Genomic DNA, 9,240 nt, shown 5'->3' with positions numbered 1-9,240 from the left:
TTAAGGGGCATTTTTATGTGCCTCTAGAAATCAATTTCGGGGCATAATAAATTGTCGAGTAATCTATTGATATCGAGGCACATAAAAAGTGTCCCCAACCCTATTGGGACACGATACTTGGAGGCACATGTACTAAGTGCCCCGAAAATAAAAAGTGCCCCAATAGAGTATATATTGGGGCACTTTTTGGTGTCTGGAAAACCATTTTTTGTTGTAGTGCTGAATATGACTGTTTATGAAGTCTTTAGATAGAATAAAGTTTAGAATTGTTCTGACGGTCTCAATTGTAATGTTCTTTTTTTTTTCCTGAAATTGTTTGTTACATTTTTTGTTGGTCGACAAGATTTTCTTTTTTTAATACTGTACACGAACTTTGATATTTTTGGATTTGTGTGTTGGTTTCTTTTGAATATTTGGATAGTGAAATTGTTGGTCAATCAATTTACATATATTACAATTGTTTCGGACTTTCACCCCATCTCAAGAAAGTTATCAAAATAACACAATCCAAAATATTTAACACTACCAATCAACGCCACCTGATTCCATTAACGTGGGCTATTCACGTGAGTGAGAAAGTTCTGGCTTGGATAACTGTTCAAGCTGTATTGCCCGGAGAGATCTGCCGAGCTGATAGGCACCGTGTACAAATCCTCTCCCGAAGCACTATACAGATCGGCAACAGCAGTGACATCTTTTTTATTCATCAGCCCGATAGACTCCTTCTGCACATCCTGATTATTCGCCCAAGAATGCTTATTGAACTTTCTCAACCCTTCTAGCTCCATCGCCACCTCCTTCATCGTCGGCCTATCCTCGCCATTCAGATTCAGGCACCGTTTCACCAACTGCGCCATCGTCTACAGCTGCTCCAGCGACCCTTCCCTCACCACCCTCGGCTCCAGGATCTGAAACAACTTGTTCTCCTTGACAGACATGCAGAAATATGTCATTAAATTACGCGTATCGAGGCTCCTCTCCATGTCGATAGGCTGCTTCCCCGTCATCAGCTCGGCTAAGACGACACCAAAGCTGTAGACGTCGCTCTTCTCTGTTAACAGGCCCGAGTGGAAATACTCGGGGTCCAAGTAACCTAAAGTTCCCTGGACCAAGGTTGTCACCTCTGTCTGGTCGAGGGAAATGAGCCTGGAGGCCCCGAAATCGGAGATCTTTGCAGTGAAGTACTCATCGAGCAAGATGTTGGCGGATTTCACGTCCATATGAGTGATCGGGATGTTGGCTGCTGAGTGAAGGTACGATAGGGCCCCGGCCGCCTCTAACGCGATCCTCAAGCGACTCTCCCAGGAAATCCAATTGTCGGTCCCAGCCCTGTTGATAATGGCGGACATAATAAGAGGTCATGAGCAAACAAAACTCTATTTTTTATTTATAATAAAATCGTCAAATTATCGATTTTATGTAAACGTCCGTGTATATCATCAAATCGAATCATAGAAAAGCTAGTCATCATGTAAAAATCTCAAAATCAAAATTTTAAAAGTGTAGTTTTTATTATGATTTTTTTTCTACATCTGCCCTTACCTATTGATGTGCTCATAAAGCGTGCCGTGGGAGACGTACTCATACACGAGCAGGAGCACCTCGGCCTCCAAACAACACCCCAATAATTTGACCATGTTCCTGTGATTGATCTGTGTCAAGATCACGACCTCATTGATAAACTGTTCGATCTGGCTTACGTCCATAACTCGTGACTTTTTTATCGCAACGATGTCGTTGTTGGGCAGGATCCCCTTGTAAACTGTACCGTAGTCTCCATGGCCGAGGATCCTATCGTCGACGTAGTTGTTGGTGGCCTTCTCCAGCTGCTCCGCCGTGAATATCTTTGTTGATTCCATCGAATTGCCTTCTTCAACGGAGGAGACTTGCTGTTTTAGGAGCATGCCACCATTTTGATGGAAGAATTTCTCTTTGAGTTTTATGAGTTTTCTTTTCTTGAGGCTAAAATATATTAACATTGCAGCAATGACTACAGCTAGGAAACCAAATCTGATACCTGCATTATTTAATTATCTCGAATAAGATTGCAATATGATATAATCATTAAAATTCTTCATCTAATTAATAGAATATGTCTTTAAAGTATCTATAAGGTGCTATCAAGATCTATATCCCATTGACTTCTAGTATGATATCTCATATTCCATGCCTGGAGAATTGAAGTGTGACAGTACTAAGAATTTAAATTTTAATATACGCTCTAATATCGAGCAATTTTCCCTTTGAGTTGCCACGTATGTTTCATTTATGTATGCAATAAATAATGTTAAATACATTTGTAATAGAAGGGTATAAATGCCAACATCTGAGCAAATGCATACCGAATTCTGATCTCCGGCAAGAAATTAAATGCGACAATGATTCAAACTAATAAGTACTAATCGTCACATACAAAACACCAACTATTATAGTAAAAATAGGATATGTAAATCAACGAGATAAAATTACCTAAGGCAACGTTCATCCAATGAGACTGAGAGCTATTAGCAGTGCAACCTTTACCGTTCTTAAGGCCATCCCCAGAATATCCTTTAGGACCTGAAAATTTGTAACTCCCCAGAATGTTAAAGCCACTATTTTCAGAACAATCGTTGAGATCCGTTGTGGCGCATTCATCGATATCTATAAATTAAAACATATAATTAATTAGGCATAAACACACAGTTCAAATCATATATGACTCTTTTAACATTAAATTTTAATTTAATTTGTAGATGATTGATATGTGACGACATTAAGAATTTATAATTTATATTAAGCAAAATAGGACAATTATCAAATTCATTAAAGAGTTAATATACAGATATAGCCATTTTCATATTGTAAAATTAAAATTTGTCCACTAAGATAAAAACATTAAAATTTTGTTAGATTTTATGTAGAAGTACAATTTTACCCTTAACATAAAAAATAAAAAAATAGTTACACGCGTCATTCTCTCCATCATCTCTCTCTCTCTCTCTCTCTCTCTCTCTCTCTCTCTCTCTCTCTCTCTCTCTCTCCTGCGGTGGCCGACGAGAAAGGTCGCTGTTGATATCTCCACTGCCTTCATCTCCATCGACGCCGCCGTCTATCTCCACCGTCTTCATCTCCTGTTTCTCTCTCTTTCCTCTCTCTCTCTCTCTCTCTCTCTCTCCAGCGGCTGCGCGGCAGCAGCGCCGAGGACATAGATCCCGCGGCTTGGCAAAACTCACCGAGCGGAGGATGAGTGCGGTGGCGCTTCGAGTTCCGCGAGGTTTTCCCCCTTCACCTCCAGCGGTTCGGCGTCCTTGTCACCGATTTTCAGTTTTCTTATCATCTTCTACGCAGATCTAGGGTTAAGCTTGAAGTGGAGGCGCGGCTTGTGGCCGTGCCACCGCCGGGGTTCAGAGGTGAGGGAGAGCAACGGTCATCTTCTATGCAGATCTAGTCATATTGCTTCTATAGCTTTATGCATGTTCCAATTGATTGAAACTCTTGATTTATTTGTTTATTTTCAATGTTCAAATATGGTGTTTGAATGTCGTTTGCTATTTGTGGAAATTTTATTCTTGTTGATGGATTTGGATCACGGACGATTTTCTCTTTTTTAGATATGATATTGTATTCATTTTTTTTCATACTATATAATTAGTCATTGCAAGATTAAACAAAAAGAGATTTGGATTTCATTCGAGTTAGAATATGATGAACTTAATGATTTTTTAATGTTTACGAAGAGCACCAATTATTTTTTTAATGTTCTTGAATTCACAACTTAATGTTTTTGAATTCATAACCAGATCTATGAATTCACAACTTAATATTTTTTAAAGGGTTAAGGTACAAAAGCCCTCCTAAACAAGACACCCCTAGAGCGTATCCCTCCACATTCTCGATGTTGGCCCAAATAAACCCCCATAGTAAATAAAAATGATGCATTTAAACCCAGCAAGTTAACGACCGTCTAACGCCGTTCTCTTAATTTTTTTTCTCGTGGGCCCACCTTTTAAGTAGCGGCCGCCGCCTTCTTCCCATTCTTGTCGCTGCCGCGTTCGGTGCCACGCTGGAGAAGGGTTGTGACGTTTTCAGACGTCACGCTTCCTCGCCAGTTGTTTCTCGTTCACGGACACTCTGTCTCCCAACGTCGATGCGGTAGGACGAGAAAAACGAAGGAGGAACATCCTCCTCGCCACCGCTTACAGTGGTGTCGTCGCCGCCACACAAAGGTCCGTCCACGCGAGACCTCCATTGATAGTTGCTCCCGCTCCGGCATCCAAGCCCACCGTCGGAAACACGCGAATCATCTGCCCTCGCACATCTGACTCCAAGGCTGAGTCGGTGGGAATGTCACCGAGAGACAAAGACGTCTCTGATCTGAGGCGCGACGCAGACGGCGGAAAGCAGTCGGACGCGGCACGCCGGCGAGCCCTGAACCGCCTGCTGTCGCCTCGTCTGTCACTCATGTCCTCTGCATCGGCCTGGGTCGATGACAGTCGCAGTAGTCGGTGAAGAAGGTTCAACGCAACCCAGCAAGAAGAACAACCAATTTCAAAATCAGATTTCTAATTTCATCCTCTGCCCGACAGGAACCAACTTCCTGAGCTCCGGCATCTTCACCGAGAGAGTTGAGATTATCCAAATCCAAGGGAAGTCCACTGGCATAAGTGAGGTCGTTGCAGAGAAGAGAAGGGAGAGGCGGCGTGCGTGGCGGTGCCGGAGTGTTTTGCTGAGAGGGTGATGGGGCATACCCCCCATTCTCGACCTTGGCCCAAATACACCCTCAGAGTCCATAAACGTACATTTAAACCCAGCAAGTTAACGACGTTAGACAACCGTTAACTTGCTGGGTTTAAATGCACCCTTTTTTATTGACTCCGGGGGTTTATTTGAGCCAACATCGAGAATAGGAAGGGATACGCTCTAGGGGTGTCTTGTTTAGGGGGACATTTGTACCTTAACCCTTTTTTAAATTCACAACTAGATCTATGAATTCACAACCAGCTCGATAAATTCACAACTTAGTGTTCTTGAATTCACAACCAGCTCGATGAATTCACAACTTAATATTCTTGAATTCACAACCAGATCTATGAATTCACAACTAAAACTCGAATTCACAACCAAAATAAATTCTAATTTTAGTTGTGAATTCAAACTTTAAAAACTCAAATTCACAACTGCTTGAATTCACAACCAAAATAAATTCTGGTCGTGACTTAAATTCTGGTTGTGAATTCAAAACAAAAAAATTCTGGTTGTGAATTAAATGTTGGTTGTGAATTCGACTAGTTGTGAAATGCGCGAATTTTTAAAGGTGTGATGTTTAAAGGGTAAAATGGTAAAAATGATCATTTTTTAAGTTTTTTATCTTAATGATTTTTTTTTTAATTTTACTAAAATAAATAGGTCATTTTCAAAATCCACTCTTCATTAAATAATAAAACTATTTGTATAGTCACAAAAATGTCACAGACTTTCAATAATATTTAGGGAAAATTGCACCTAAATACACAAACTTTGTCAAAAATCCATATTTGACGTGAAGTTAGGATTTTACATTTTAATACACCAACTTTCGTTATTGTCTAAATTTGACACGACTTAATTCTTAAAAATTCAAAAAATAACCCCTTTTTGTAAATAATTATACAAAGACCCACTTATGTTATAATTTGGGACATTTAAACCAAAACAAGATATTTCCTTATGATATTTTCTTTTAAACCATTTTAGGCGCGGATCAAAGATTAAAAGAAAACATCATAAGGAAATATCTTGTTTTGGTTTAAATGTCCCAAATAATAACATAAGTGAGTCTTTGTATAATTATTTACAAAAAGGGGTTGTTTTTTGAATTTTTAAGAATTAAGTCGTGTCAAATTTGGACAACAACGAAAGTTGGTGTATTAAAATGTAAAATCCTAACTTCGCGTCAAATATGAATTTTTGGCAAAGTTTGTGTATTTTCACTCAATTATCCCTAATATTTAATAAAAGAGTCAAATTGTTGACATTGTACTAAAACTATCCTTATTAACATTCTCGATTGACGGCATGCTAACTTATAATAGCAGCTACCTATAACTAAATTGTGTAAGAACATAATGGAAGAAGCATAAGTACGTGTGATGATTTGATGTATTTTTCGCTAATTTAGTGTACCACACTTTATGTTCCACTTTGTGTTCCATTTTCAATTTTATTTATTTTCTTAAATATTTTTTCTTCAATTTCAACTTTGTATGCTTTACTTAAGTAAGCAAATTGTCAATAAAAAACGTTAGTGGTGACATTTCTTGCTTTATTGACATCAACGATCTAAGTTTTTTGTTGATATTATTGAACGTTGGGACTATGCAAATAGTTTATTTAGGAATATTTAATTCGATAATTGCCTAAGAAATATACAGCCTTATACTATACAGCCTTATACTTGATAATCTGAAATCCTTAGGATTAATGTTATATACTTTCTCCTTTCACAAAAATATACAATAATTACTTCATTTGGCATCTATATATTAAAATATACTACTATATTTTCTTTTTTATTAGGACATGATTCAACACTCTCTTCTTATATTTCATAATTTCAATCTTACAAACTCCCCTTAATTATTTATTGAAAATAGTCACACATTTTTGTAAGGTGAGACTCTTTTATCTACTAAGCCCACCAACTGTTTTATTAAATTCGTGTTAGAATCCAAAAAACGAAATGAGTATCATCTATCTATAAATATATGATAATATCACATAAATTAATTGACAACACATGCGATTATATTTTTTGCTATAAAAATTACGGATGAGATCCAATGTCCCACCATTTTGTGTGCTATCATGTCCCGTTGTCGTACTCCTTCCGTCCACGATATCGTTTTCATTTTTTTCATTTTGGTCGGTCTACAATATTATTTTCACTTCCATTTATAACAGTAGGGTTCACATGACACTTTATTTTCCACCATACATTTGTAGTGGCCAGTGGGACCCAAACTCAACTCACATTAATACGTACTCACTATTATCAACTACTTCTATCCATCATTTTCTAAAACCCGTGACACCACAATGTAGAAACGATTTCGTGGACGAAGAGAGTATTTATTAATTATTTTAATTATATTTTTTATGAAAATAAAATTTATTAGTATAATATTATGAATTATACTTTACTTTTATTTACAAAAATTAAAATTTAAAAAAATTATATGATGCCCTAACTTTGAATTTATCAATTCTAACAATGAAATAAAATTGATTAAATAATAAAAAATAATTATATATCATAAATGGATGAAATGAAGTCTAATAATTTTAAAAAACATATAAAATTGAAATTGGAAAAAATTTATGTAAATATGAAACACTGAAGTGCCAAAAAAGGCTTTAAAAAAAGAACGTACCTTTGCAGCCCGGATCCAAATACGGGTTGCCTTCATACCCGCTTTTACATCTGCAGCGGTACCCTCCCAAGCCGGTGCCGGAGTCAACGCAGTCACTATCACCCTTGCATGCATAACCATTGGAACTCCTAGCGCTATCGCAACTCAAATTCCCAATGACCCAATCCAGCACGATGGGGACTGTATCCTCGACCCGCTGCATGAAATTCGGGTCGGAAAGATCCGCCGCCCCGCGAAACTCGAACCGATCTTCCTCCCCAAAGAACGCGTAGCTGCACGTGTCAAACGACGAGATGTTGGTGTGGTTGTTCAAGCTCTTCACAACCATTTCGTAGTATTGGAAGCCTCTGGGCAATGCGGTCTGGCAGCACCCAATTCCCGAACACGAGCCGCCGATCATGTCCTCAGCTCGGGAGCAGAGCGTGATGCAGCCGCTGGTGAAGTTGCGGCCGCCGCTGCTGCTGATCAGGGAGAAGTCATCGCAACCGATGACGGTGAACTTGTTCAGCGTCGAGTAGCTGTAGGCGCTATCCCTGAGGTTATACGAGGCGTCGTTCTCCTGCGTGATCGAGCCGAATCTGTCGTAGCACTTTCTGGCCACGGCGATGGAGACGCGACAGTGGTCATCGGAGATGTCGAAGAATTGGATGTTGCCGTTTAGCGCCTGCGGCGCGCCAAAGGCGGTGGTGCAGTTGAGCTCGAAGTCGAAATTGAGGGCGCAGCCGGAGTCGGCGCCGATGCCGAAGGGGTAGGGCACGGTGAGGTTGCCGCATTTGTCCGGGCAGTCGAGCTTGGTGATGGTGGCGCCTTTGGAGATGCTGTGTGTGTCCGCGGCGGGGGTGGTGGAATTGGTGGCGGCGAGTGTTGTTAGGGTTAGGCCGCTGAGGAGGAGGCAGCTGGCGAGGAGGAGTGGATGCATGTTTAATTTCCGACGTGGTTGAGATTATAATTAGCGAGGTTGGCTACACTACAAAAAAACGCGTAAATAACGACGACAATTACCGGCGACGATTTTGCCGTCGGTAATTACGGGCGGCACGGCGGCGGCATTTCAGGCGACCCGCCCTTTCGCAATCACCGGCCAATTACCGATGGCAAAATCGCCGCCGATAATTAGCAATGGCGACGCCGCCGATAATTTTATTATACGCAATAAATGTTTAATTTTATACAATTACCGATGGCATTTTACCGTCGCTAATTAGCGACGGTAATTGCCGTCGGTAATGAATTAAATATAGGTCACGCGTATCCCTTCTTTTTTTCAGTTCTGCGCCGCACATAGACCCTCCCCCCCTCGCTCCCCCCTGCTGCTCCTTCCGGTCTCTACCCACCGCCGCCGCCGCCGTGCCCATGTAACTCTCTCTCTCTCTCTCTCTCGATCTATATATCTCATTTTAATTATATATATCTCATTTTAATTATATATATAATTATTTAATTTTCACTTATATTCTTCCTTGTAGTTCGATGATCTCGTTTCGCCGCCTTCTTCACGACACCCCGCCGGAAACCACCACTGTACGCTTCTCTTATTTATTTATTTAATTATTTATGAATTTATTTATGTATTTATGTTAATTAAATAGATTTATTTGTTAGATCTAGTTAATTAATTTTTAATGGGCTTTGTTTATAAATAAATTATATGAAGCATGATTAATTTTAAATTGTATTAAGCATGATTAATTTTAATCAATTAGTTTAAGTTGTTTGTTAGAATAATTTATATATGTTAGATAATTTTGTTAAATTAAATGTTATGTGCTATGTGTTTATGAAATGTTATGTTATTATATATATTGTGGGATAGATTTAATCAAATTCTTAAGGATCTTCTCCCAACAAA

At 39.2% G+C, this 9,240-nt stretch overlaps 1 pseudogene; it reads right to left on the bottom strand.

The window, feature by feature from the left end:
- Positions 1 to 548: 548 nt before the first annotated feature.
- LOC131022663 (wall-associated receptor kinase 2-like) lies at positions 549 to 8,316 on the bottom strand (annotated as a pseudogene).
- Positions 8,317 to 9,240: the final 924 nt, after the last annotated feature.

This window comes from Salvia miltiorrhiza, chromosome 4 (assembly GCF_028751815.1).
Source record: "Salvia miltiorrhiza cultivar Shanhuang (shh) chromosome 4, IMPLAD_Smil_shh, whole genome shotgun sequence".
NCBI classification, from domain to species: domain Eukaryota; kingdom Viridiplantae; phylum Streptophyta; class Magnoliopsida; order Lamiales; family Lamiaceae; genus Salvia; species Salvia miltiorrhiza.
This window is presented reverse-complemented; position numbering and strand designations above follow the sequence as displayed.